Raw genomic sequence first — 13,185 nt, forward strand, 5'->3', positions numbered from 1 at the left:
TAAAAAAATGTTTTAACAAACTGGCCCACTGTTCGCCCAGGGCAGGCGCCTGGGTCTCCATCCCCAGTTTGGGGCCGCATCTTGGGGTAGAAACTGACACAAAGCGGCCTCGGCTGGGTCTGGGGGTGGGGCTGGGGTGGGCTTCGGGGCCTAGCTCCACCCACACCCCGTGAAGGCCAATCAGCTCCGGAGGACGCCCCCCTCCTCGTTCCCCCTTCCAAGCCTGCGACATTCCACGTCCCCCAGCTAGCGTCCACCCTTCTCGCTCCAGGATCTCCTTTCCTTTGGGAACAACTGCTGCCTCCTCCCAGCTGGTCCTCTCGGCCGGATCCCGCTCTGCAGGGAATAAATAGCAGGGCAAAGGGTGAGTGGGGGCAGCGTGGGTGTGGACCAGGAGAGGCCTGCAGTGGCCACAGGCCCAGGGCTGTGTGCCCCTTCGGGGAGAGGGAGAGAGGGGTCGAGGCGGCGAATGCCCGGGAGAGGTGTGGACTGGTGTGGGGGCTCCGTGTGCACGCCCCCGGGTGGCAGAGGCGTTCCACCGAGGTCCTTCCTTCCTCTCTGGGCCTTCTCAGAATTTTCCCTGCAGCTCAAAACCCGTTTCCTGCTCGCTCCATTGTTATTCCCTCTGCTTGCCCGGAGGCGGAGGACCCCCTATTTTCGAGATATTTGGTTTGTGTTCCGAAAGGAGCTTTTGAGATTTGTTCAAAGGACCCTTAAAAGTGATGTTGTCTCAAGCGCTGGTCTCTGCTTAACCCCCCAAGGTTAAAGTCCTCAGCTCCCCAGTGCTGCAGGGGCCCAGGGCTCCGGGTTTGTTTGTACTGGAGGAGGGAGGTGGGGGGCGGGTGGTGGCGAGCCTGGGTGCGGGGATTGCGGAAAATGTTAGTCTGGAATGCACTGGGCCTAACGCAGCCAGTGCTGGATCCCACAGTTCCTAGAAAAACAGCCCCCAGCTGGCCGCTGACTTGGCCCAACCTGAAAAGGAGGGAGAAGGCCTTAAGCACAGTATAGGGGGAAAATCTTTGCCAATTGGATCATCATGGAAACTTTCCTGGAAGAAGTAGAGCTCTGACTAGACATAAAGAACAGAATGTCTCTGCCTAGCTGACCAGCCAACCATCTGTCCATCCGTTCATCCTCCAAACTGTTTATTTGTACATTAATTGCATTTCAATAGTTGGCTTTCTTTTTTGCTTCGCTTCACTTTATAAAAAAAAAAATGTTTGGGTATAAAGAATGCACAATAACTAAAAGCAGTCTAAAGGATGATAAACGAATACTGACAATCTTCTAGGCCAAGAAATAGTGCAACGCAGTACCTTAGATGCCATGTTGGGGGGTGGGGGAGCTCTTCTCTCCCCCTGCCTTCTTGGAGACATGGCATCTGTCATGATTTTCGTCTTAATCATTCCCTTATATTCTTTATAGTTTTACCACATTTATGTGTGTGTTCCAAAAGTATATAAGTGTTGGTTTCCCCATTTTTAGCTTTCATATTAAGGAATATTACCCTGTATGTACATGTTCTTAAATCTGTAAGACTCACCCTGTTGACGCTTCTTCCAGTTTCATTGTTCATGGTTTAATAGACTCTAATTTGTCCATTCTCCTGCTGAGGGACATTTGGGTTGTTTCTAGTTTGGGAGAAGTATTAGCTATCTATAACTAGGTGGCAAATTACCCCAACACCTAGCAGCTTAAAGCCAAAAAATCCAAACCAAACCAAACAAACCCTATTATCTCCCTGTTATCTCAGACTCTGTGGGTGGGGAATCCAAGGTGGCTGAGTTAGGAGTCTCTGACTCAAGGTCTCTCACAGGCTGCAGTCAAAGAATCAAGGTGTTGGCTGGAGCTACAGCCCTCTCAAGGATAGGAGTGGGCCAGGGGACCTCCTTCCAGCTGACTCACTGGACTGCAGCAAGGGTTTGCGCCCACCTGACTCTGGCTGTACACATTAGTTCTTTGTCACTTGGGCCTCTGCATAAAGGTCAGCCACTTTCTCTAGGGGGCTTCCCTAGAGAAAGGAAGAAAGAAGAATCTTTTTTTTTGTCATTTAACCTCAAAAATAGCGTACATAATTTTTGCTATTTTCTATCCATTAGACATAAATGACTAGATCCAGCCCACAAAGGGAAGGGATTTCACAAGGGCATGAAAACCTGGAAGAAGGGCTGGGAGGGCCTTTTCAAAAGCTGCCCACTACAGGGTATATTAACAGAAAAATGGATCTTCTAACACATTGCAGGAGCTTCTCTAGAGTACACACCTCAGAGTAGAGTTGCTGGGTTATTAGATTTTTGTATGTTCAACCTCGTCAGGTTATTTACGAGCTGTTTCCAAAGTGCTGAACCAGTTTGCATTCCGTTTAGCAATGCATGGAGTTCTTGTTGCTCCACATGCTTGTCATAACCTGGTCTTGTCAAATTTCATTTTTACCCCATCAGACAGAGAGGGCATATCATTTCACCTGCTTTCAGTTAGCATTGCCCCATAACCAATGAGACTACTATCTTTTTATATGTTGATTAGGTATTGTGCTTTCTGTGAGTGAAATTCTAGTTCCTGTCCTGTGCTCCTTTTCATATTGGGTTGTGTGTCTTTCTCTTGGAGTGCTTTCATTATGTAATCTGCATGCTAATCAATCCTTTGTAGCAATGTATGCTGCCAATGCCTGCTTTCAGTTTGCTTCTGAGGTTTTCTTTCTTTCTCTGTATCTCTGTCTCTCTCAATGAAAATAATCTTTGAATTTTTATTTCAAGATACTTTTATTGATATTGCAGTCAACAATTAGTCTTATTCCACTTGGAAACTGATTTTTTACATTTAAAAAAATTTTGTATGGATAATTAATTGTCCCAGCACTCATGTTCTGCATTAATTAAGTTTTCCATATATGCACAAACTTGTTTTAAGCTCTTTACTCTTTTTATCTAACTCAGGACCAATACTAAATAATTTTTAAATACTATAGTTTTTATAATGAGTCCTCAGATCTGATAGGAAAATGTGCTCCCATCTGTTTAGTCTCCTACTTTAACAGTGTTTTAACTGTTTTTGGACCTTTGACCTGCCATATAAATATTTAAATAAACTTGTCATGTTCTCCAAAACTAAAAAGCAGGCAAACAAGCAAGCCTGTTGGGATCTTGATTGATACTACATTAACTTTGTGACTTAGTCTGGTTTTGTGTTGCTGTTTTAGAATAGTGATACTGGGTAACTTATAAGGAATAGAAATTTTTGGTTTAGTTCTGGAGGATGAGATATCTAAGATCAAGGGAACTGCATCTGGCGAGTGCTTTATTGTCTCATCATCCCATAGTGGAAGGGAAAAGAAAGGGTGACAAAGAGTAAAAGGTCTCTGAACACCTTATTTTATAACAAACCAACTCTCAAAATAATGGTATTCATTCATTCATTACATTCCATAGCCCAGTTACCTTTCATTAGGTCCATTTCTCAAAACTTCAGTATCAGGGATTAAATTTTCATCATATAGTTTTGGGGTAATACATTCAAATATCCTGGTACATGAGGCTGTTTATTTAAGTTGTCTTTAACAGTTTGTGCTACTACTCCCTAGATTTCTTTTACTTAATTTTTGTTGAATTTACTTTTAAGTACATTGTATCTTTTACTGCTATTGTAAATGTTTTCTTTTATATAATAAGTTATATTCTGTAGCTTATTCTTGTTAGCCCATGCAAATCCAGCTGCTGTTTTTATATGCTATTATTTGTCAATTGAATTTGATAGAATGAATTAATTTAAATTTACCTGTAGAGTCTTTCAGATTGGCTATATAGTCATTTCATTGGAAAATAATGACAATTTTGTTTCTTCCTGTCTAATTGTTATACCTTTAATTTCTTTTCCTTGTCTTATTGCATTGGCTAGGCCTTCCAAAATAATGTTGAATAAAAGAAAAAAAGGACATCTTGTTTTGTCTTTAAAATAATAAAGAGAAAGACTTTATTATATCAGCTTTAAACCATGCATTGTTTTGTATATAATATTGTTTCCACAATAAAGAAGGTTATTTCTTCTTCTTTTTATTTATTTGAATTAGGTATATATGACAGCAGAATGCATTTTGATTCATTGTACACAATTGGAGCACAACTTTACATTTCTATGGTTGTACATGATGTAGAGTCACACCATATGTGCAGTCGTACATGTAATGGTTCATCTCATTGCACCATCCTTATATTTCTTCTTTTGATGAGCACTTTTATTATAAGTGGATGATTCATCACATGCTTTTTCTGTAGCTATTGAAAGTATCATATAATTTTTTTCTTTAAATATATTAATGTAAATCATAGTTTTAAGCTATAATATTAAATTCATTTTGTATTTCCAAAATAAAGCTAATTTGAGATATATATATATCAACTCTATATATGTGTATATATAGTAGACATATATCTCATATATATATATATATATATAAACTTTATGTGTGTGAGTATATATATATATATATATATAAAGACAAACATTATATATTTCCATTTACTAGTGTGAATTGATATTGATTTGTAATTATCCCTTTTTATATACTATCCTTGTCTGGTTTTGGTATTACCACAAAAAATGGGTAGTATTTTTTCTTTTTGTTACTTTATGGAAGAATTTGTGTAAGATTAAAGTTTCTTTATAAATTATTTAGCCTAAATAACTAATATTGTATTCAGATAATTATGATATCAATTCCATTGAATTTATTGAAACTGACCTTTTAGCCTAGTCAGTTTTCTTTATTTGCTTGAAAAAATGTGTTCTCTAATTTTATAGTGTTCATTGTGTACCTTTAGAATAAGTGTGTGAATTATGAATCTGATTTTACATATCCTTACCAAAATTATATCTGCTTGAATTGTGAATTATAGAAATTGTTCAGTTTTCCATATATGATCATGAATTTGGCAACTTGTCATTGTAGATCTATATCTTTTTATTTATATATTGAAGTTATTTTATTACTGAATTGTGATAAGTTTAACATGTCACCAGAATGTAAGAATCCTACATTAGGGGTACCTAGCAATACTTTTTGTTTTATAATCTTAGTTTATAAAAACATAAAATCAAGTCTTGATTGCCATTTTCATAACTTACCTGACTTTCATCCTTTGACATTAAATAATTTTGAATGTTTGCTTTAAATATATGTGTAGTAATTTAATTTTAAATTAATTTAATTTTAAATTTAAATCCTGGATTTAAACATACATACTTATTCAAATACTTTTAAATAAACATATATAATAAATATGTAACAAATAAATATTTACTATTTATCTGATAGTTTATAACTTACTGAACAATTTAGTTTATTATATTTATTATAATTAACGATGCACTGTATTTCCACCATGTTATTATTTCCTTTTTATTTTCCTTTCCATTTTTGTCTTATTCTTTTGTTTCACCATTTTTTTCTTCCTCTTATTTTAAAATTAGAGGTATTGAATATAATGTTTTAGGAATGTTCTTGGTTTATTACACATTTGACAGATTCAAGATATTCTTAGCTTTAACATGTTTAGCTACATTTAATTTAGCATATTTAAATTAAATAGCATTGATTGTCAGTACATGTCACATGTTTACTATTATTATTACTGAATAAAAGCAGTGTTCAGTTTATCAATAGACTCGCTTAAAGAATTTACTTCTAATAAAATATTTAGTTATAACTTATATAAAGTTCACTATAGCATTTACTGTGAAGTCAGGGTACCAAAGGTTTTCAGTACCGCAGAAGACTCCTTTCCCTATCCCAGTCAATTCTCATTCTTAAAGATAAGCTTGTTCAGAAGTCTATCATCACATATTGGTGTCATCTTGATCTTCACATAAATTGTATCATACAGAAGTATTCTTTGTGCTTGATTTGTTTCTTATAACACAGGTCTATGAGAATCATCCATTCAGTAGTAGCACATACCATTATGATATTCTTTTTTTTTTTTTACTTAGTAGTAGTAATATATTGTGTAAGTACATCATAAACATTTGTCCATTCTACTGTTGGTGGACATTCCCCCCCCCCCTTTTTTTCCTTTTGCTTTGGATACTTAAAACATAGCATACTTGAATATATTTTTTAGTAGGTAAAAATACTCATTTCTTACCTTTTAATTGAACATACACCTAATCAACCTGAATAAATCATTGCAGCTTTGCAAAATGGCTATAGCAGTTTACCCTTCCATCAGAAATATATGTTAGTTCTAGTAGCTCTAGATCCTTGTCACCATTCAATGTTGTTGTCACAGTTGTTTTTAGCCATATAGGATGTCTCTAGGTAGCTTATGGTTGTACTGTGCATTGCTTTGATTACTAATTATATTAAACATCTTTTCATTTTTTATTGGCCATTTGAATATCATCTTTTCTGAAGTGCTTGTTCATATTTTTCTAATCGATTTTGTGAGGCCATTTAGCTCTATTCTGGATATGCATATGCATTCTTTGTTGTATTGATGAGTCGCACATAACCTCTTACTATCTGTGGCTTGCCTTTTCACTTGAAAATGATGTCTTCTAATAAAAGAACTTTTAAGTGTACTTCATTTTAATAATATCTAATTTTTATAGCTAACACATATGTACTTAACAATTGTTCTACTAACAAATTTTTTTCTCTCCCTTAATCACAAAAATTTACACTATGCTTAACTGTTTTATCATTTTCATTTTGACCTACAGTTCACCTCATATTACCGTGTGTATGTGTGTGTGTGGTATGGCATGAGGTGTGGGTCAGGGTTCATTTTTTCCACATAGATATGTAATCAGTAAAGAATATTGAAAAAAACATCTGGACACCGTTGGATTATATTATTGTAAAACAGGCAACTGTACATATGTGAGTATATTTTAGACTCTATTCTTTTTATATATATCATTGAACTTGAATATTTACTTGCTTATATGTTGATTAGGATTTTTGAATCTATGTTATTGAGTGGTACTAGACTCCTATATTTTGTTCTTGAAGTGCACTTACCAGATTTGGTATCAGAGTCATGCTAAGGATTATTTTTGCAAATAATATTTAATAGAATTACATTTTTCTAAATGTTTAGGGAAACTTATCACAGAAACCCTTATAGATCTAAAGTTCTTTTGGGAGAAATGTTTTTAATTTTGATTTTTGACTTAATTACCACAATGGATAAGATTATATTTTCTATTTCTTCTTGTGTCATTCTAGATAAATTAGGATTTGAAGGAATTTGAAAATTCACATAGATTTTGTCAGATTTATGGTTATTCATATTGTTACTTTGTTATTTTTAATGTGATTTTTGGACTATAATAGTATTGCCTTTTTATTTCTGATCATCTTATATATTTTCTCATCCCTTCTCTCTCTCTCTATTGATCAATCTTACTTTGGCTAATTAAAAAAAAATCTTTAGTTTTTTTTGTGAATTTCTCCACCTTTTTGTTAATTTGATTCCTGCTTGTGTTTATTATCTCCTGCCATCTACCTCCTTTAGCTTTGTTATTTTTTTTCTAATACCTTAAGGTACAAGTTTAGATATTTTTCTTTCAGCCTTTCATCTTTTACTAATATATACGTTTAAAGCTATAATTTCTCTCTAGTAGTTGATTTTGCTGCCTCCCACAAATTTTCATACATTGCATTTTAATGATTACTGAGTTAAAAACATTTCCTAATCTCCATTATGATTTCTTCTCCAAGGGTTGTGTTCTTTAATTTCAAATCATGGCAATTTTCTAATTTATTTTTGATTACTGATTTCTATTTTAATCCCAATTATTATCAGAGAATATTATTATACATAATATATTCTCTATGCCAAGTTTTTGAGACTTGCTTTATGCTCAATATAAAGGTTTTTTTTTAAAAATGTTTAACATGTACTTAAAATCATGTATATTCTCACTTGTTGGGGATCTATCTATACTATACAAGTTAATAAGGTCAAATTTGTTATTTGTGGTATTCAAATCATGTGTCTCCTTACTGATTTTTATGCCCTTGTTTAAGCAGATTACTCAAAAAGATGCACTTAAATCTTCAACTGTTGATTTGGGGCTTGTGACAAGGCCATACATAATGGCAGAGAGAACATGGCAGGGAGAACGTTGCAGAGCAGAACTGCTCGCTTTAGAGCCAGGATGGAAAAGAGAAAGATGAGTGGGCCAGGCTCCCACCATCCTCTTCCAGGGCACACCCCAGTGACCAGAAGACCTCCCACTAGGCCCCGCTTCTTAGTGTCCACAGCCTCCTAACAGCCCCCTCTGAGGAATGAGCATTTAACAAATGCGCCTTTGATGTCTAAGATCCAAACTGTAGGAGCTTCTCTGTGCACTCACATCTAAAGTATCTCTCTTTTAAATAGTTTGTCTTCTAATTGGATTTGTAATTCATTTACATTTTAAAAGATTATTGATCAGTGTTTTGGTTTAGGCTGCCATATCAAAAGTGCCCTAGACAGGGTGTCTTAAACAACAGACCTTTATTCCTCGCAGTTCTAGAGGCTGGGAGTTCTAAAATAAAGATGCCAGCCATCTCCTGTGTCTTTCTCTTCTTATGAGGACACTGCTGTAATCATGGGTGCTCAGAGTCAGGACCTAATTTTAATGTAAACACATCACAGAGGTTCTACTTGGTAGCATTCACTCAAGAGGTTAGGGTTTCAACATAGGAATTTTGGAAGGATGCATATATGCAGTCCATAGCAATTGGTTAGAGTCTTCCAAGTTGTACATTGTTTTCTTTTCTTGCTTTCTTTCCAATTAAATACTTTAAAATTTTTCCCTTCTGTATTATTTATGAATTATTAAAATTTTGTTACGTTTAATAATTACTATACATATTCAAATCTGCCTTGCCGGCTTACTACAATCTACCTTAATCATTACTTTTACCTATTCTAAAATAATTCAAAACATTAAAATAGTTTATCTCTATTAACCCCCACCTTGCAGTTGTGCTATTGTTAAATATTTCATTTTTTCATGTTTTATATTTCACAAGACATTGTATTTGTTGACTTGAACAGCCAATATTCACTTACATTTGTTTATTTATTTACTCTTTCCAGGGTACTCTATTCCTTCCTGTAGTTCTGTGCTCCTTTCTGGAATCATATTACATAATTCTGAAAAATTCCTTCCATTAGTTCTTACACTGTGTTTGCCATTCAACAATTCCCTTAGTTTTGTGTATCTAAATTTGTTTTTTACTATGTCTTTGAGTGATACTTTGTTGTGCAAAGATGCCTTGGTTATCAGAGATGATGATGAAATGATGAGATGATGATGATGATAATGATGATGATTTTGGAATTCCATCATGTTCTTGCTTTCATCCTTTCCTTTGAAAAATCAGCTGTATTTTGTTTCTTTAAACTGAAAGTATCCTTTATCTTTGACTATTATTAAGTCTTCTCTATAAATTTACCAGTTTGTCTGTGAAATGCCTGAGCATAAATTTCTCAGTATTGGTTCTGTTTGAAGACTGTTTTTTCAATGTGTGGTTTTCATCTCTTTTTGGCAATTTTCAATCATTCATTGTTAACATATTTCTTCTGTTTGATTTCTACTTTGCCTTATAAAATTTTGATGATGCATATGTCATAACTTCACCATTTCTCATAATTATTATGTTCTTTCTACATTTTTAATCTTCTAACATCATATTTTCTTCCCTCTGTGTTATTTTCATATATTTTTCTCTTTTTTGTTGTTGTTCATGAGGGTTTATTTTATTTTGAGTTTCTATGATTTTTTAAAAAAAATTGTTCTAATTAGTTATACATAATAGTAGAATGTATTTTGACACATTGTACACAAATGGAGCACAACTTCTCCTTCCTCTGGCAGTACATGGTACAGAGTCACACTAGTAGTGTAATCATACATGTATATAGGTAATAATGTCCATTTCATTCCATCATCCTTCCCATTCCCATACCCCCTCCCCTCACTCCTCTCTAAACAATTCAAAGTGCCTATATTCTTCCCCATCCAGCCCCATTATGCTTTAGCATCCACTAACAAACAAAAAAAAATTGCCTTTGGTTTTCTGGGTTTGACTTATTTTGTTTAGCATGATATTTTCCACCTCCATCCATTTAGCTGCAAATTCCATAATTTCATTCTTCTTTAAGGTGATAACATTCCATTGTGTATATATATCACATTTTCTTTATCCATTTATCTGTTGAAGGTCATCTAGATTGGTTCCATAGTTTAGCTATTGTGAATTGAGCTGCTCTAAATATTGATATCACTGCATGACTGTAGTATGGTGATTTTAAGTCCTAATGATCTTTGTTATACTTTGCCAATTATTGGATTTTTGTGTCTCAAATACTGTTAATGCCATTTATTAAATTATAAATCTCAATCTTTTTAGTTTTTGAATTTACATTTTACTCTTTTATAGTTTAGTTCCATGCCAAAATTCTCCAATCTTGTTTTTATAATTTTCTTTGAATATATTAGTCACAGTTTTTTTTCTTAATTTCCTGGTTTAAGAATTCAACTATCTGAACCATTGATTATTCTATTTTTATTGTCTGTTGTTTCTCTTAGGTTTTGGCAATTTATCCTGCTTCTTAACCTCCCTTTTAATTTTTGGTTTAATTCTAGATGTAGTGGAGAACAACTGGTAGATGTTATTGTTTTCCAAGAAGATTGGGAATGAATGGGTGTAGATAAAGTCCCAACAGATAATTTCCATACTACCAAAGGTTAGTTTTAGGTTTTGGTAGGATTGATCCACTTCAGGTTTACCCTTTCTCCAAAAGTATAATCCTTACTCTTAAGAAGTGGTTCTCTTAAAAAATAAAAAAAAGGAGAAGAAGAAGATGAATTATTTTTTGTTTTAATTAGTTATACATGATAACAGAATGCATTTTGATTCATTGTACACAAATGGAGTACAACTTTTCATTCCTCTTGTTGTGCATGATGTAGAGTTACACCAAATCTGCAGTCACACGTGTGCCTACAGTAATGATGTTAATCTCATTCCATCAGTTTTCCTTCCCCCTCCCTCCAACCCGTTTGCCCAAAGTTCCTCCATTCTTCCCACACACCCCTTCTTCACTATGGGTCAGCATCCACTTCTCAGAGAGAACATTCTGCCTCTTTTGAAGGAGATTGGCTTACTTTACTTAGCATGATATTCTCTAACTCCATACATTTACCTGCAAGTGCCATAATTTTATTCTCTTTTAATGCTGAGTAATATCCTATTGTGTTTATGTACCACAGTTTCTTTATACATTCATCTGTTGAAGGGCATCTAGGTTGGTTCCACAGTGTAGCTATTGTGAATTGTGCTGCTATGAATATTGAGGTGGCGGTGTCACTACAATATGCTGATTTTAAGTCCTTTGGGTATGGACCAAGGAATGGGATAGCTGGGTCAAATGGTAGTTCCATTCTAAGTTTTCTAAGGAATCTAGATACTGCTTTCCATAGTGGTTGAACCAATTTGCAGTGCCATCAGCAATGTATGAGTATGCCTTTTTCTCTACATCCTCATCAACACCTATCATTGCTTGTATTCTTGATAACTACCATTCTGACTGGAGTGAGATGATATCTTAGAGTAGTTTTTATTTGCATTTCTCTAATTACTAGAGAATTTGAACATTTGTTCCATATATTTGTTGATCAATTGTATATCTTCTTCTGAGAAGTGTCTCTTCAATTCTTTGTTTATTTTTTGGTGTTTTTTTGTTGTTGTTGTTTTTGTCCTTTGTATGTCCTGGAGATTAGTGCTTTTCTTTGTTCTCCCACTCTGTGGACACTCTCTTCACATTATTGATAGTTTCCTTTGTTGAGAAGAACTTTCTAGTTTGAAACCATCCCATTTATTGATTCTTGATTTTGAGGGGCTTCATCTACAAAGCAATCCTAGATTAATCTGAGTGCTGGGGGGTCAATGATGAGACAAATTTTATCTTAGTTCACCTCTGCTAGGAAGGAAATTTCCCTTCTCAAGGACATTGAGAAACATAGGGCCATAAATCCTAACTGTACAAGATTCCAGGAGACCCTCTCAGGAGTTGGCCTCATTGAGCTTCCCTTCTTAGCTTAGTTCTTAATTGGCTCCCTTTGTCTCTATCTCTTTATTCTCAGGGTTAGTACACCTGTTGTTTTCTGCAAGTTATTTAATTATTCATTAAATGAAATTTAAATAAACCCCACGACCCTACTATGTTATTGGTTTATATTCCACTCCCCATTATTATTGTCTAAAAAATAGAGAATACCCAAAAGGAAAAAAAAAACACAAGGAAGGTGGAGCTCATGCCCTTCATTTTCTGTCCCTCGAGGATTGTATCTCCTCTAGTCCTCTTCCAAAGACCTCAGCTGATTTCTTATCAGAGTATTGCTCATTTACCAGTTACTTTCTGTATTTTTTCCAGCTGTTATTCCTGTTGTTCCAAAGAGATTCTGTCAATACCAGAACTGGAAGTCTCTCAGCATTTTGTTTTATACCTCAAATCATTTTCCTTTTTCTTTTTTAAAATTGTATTGGTTCTCCTTAGTTATACATAATAGTAGAGTCCATTTTGGTAAAATTACACAAGCATGAATATTTTTTATTCTAATGAGGACCCCATTCTTGTACTGGCAAATGTCATAAAGTCATTCTTCTTTATCACTGGGTAATATTCCATTATATCTATATATCTCTCACAATTTCTTTATCCACTCATCTGTGGATGGGCATGCGAATAGCTTAACTATTGTAAATTGTGCTGCTCTAAACATTGATGTGGCTATGTCACTGTAGTATTCTGATTTTAAATCCTTTGAATATATGCTAAGGAGTGGGAAAATTGGGTCAAATGGTGGTTGCACTCTTTAATTTTTTGAGGATTCTCCATACTGCTTTCCAGAAGGATTGTACCAATTTGCAGCCCATCAACAATGTACCAGCATTCTCTTTTCCCCATATCCTTGTCAATATCTATTGTTACTTGAATTCTTTACAACTGCCACTGTGACTGGAGTGAGATGAAATCTCAGTGTAGTTTTAATTTGCATTCCTCTACTTGCTAGAGATATTGAACATTTTTTTTTCAATACATTTGTTGATCATTCATATTTCTTCTTTTGAGAAGTGTCTGTTCAGTTCCTTTGCCCATTTATTGATTGGGTTATTTGTTTTTTGGA

At 34.7% G+C, this 13,185-nt stretch overlaps 1 protein-coding gene across 1 annotated transcript in view; it reads left to right on the forward strand.

Moving 5' to 3' along the window:
- The first annotated feature begins 261 nt into the window (after nucleotides 1-261).
- Nucleotides 262-13,185, forward strand: part of Tcaf1 (TRPM8 channel associated factor 1) — a 47,261-nt gene continuing 34,337 nt past the window's right edge. Inside the window, exon 1 of the mRNA XM_026409375.2 lies at nucleotides 262-364. The gene's annotated coding sequence lies outside the window, so the exon portion shown is untranslated. The remainder of the gene's footprint in view (nucleotides 365-13,185) is intronic.

This window comes from Urocitellus parryii, chromosome 3 (assembly GCF_045843805.1).
Source record: "Urocitellus parryii isolate mUroPar1 chromosome 3, mUroPar1.hap1, whole genome shotgun sequence".
In the NCBI taxonomy this organism is placed as follows: Eukaryota; Metazoa; Chordata; class Mammalia; order Rodentia; family Sciuridae; genus Urocitellus; species Urocitellus parryii.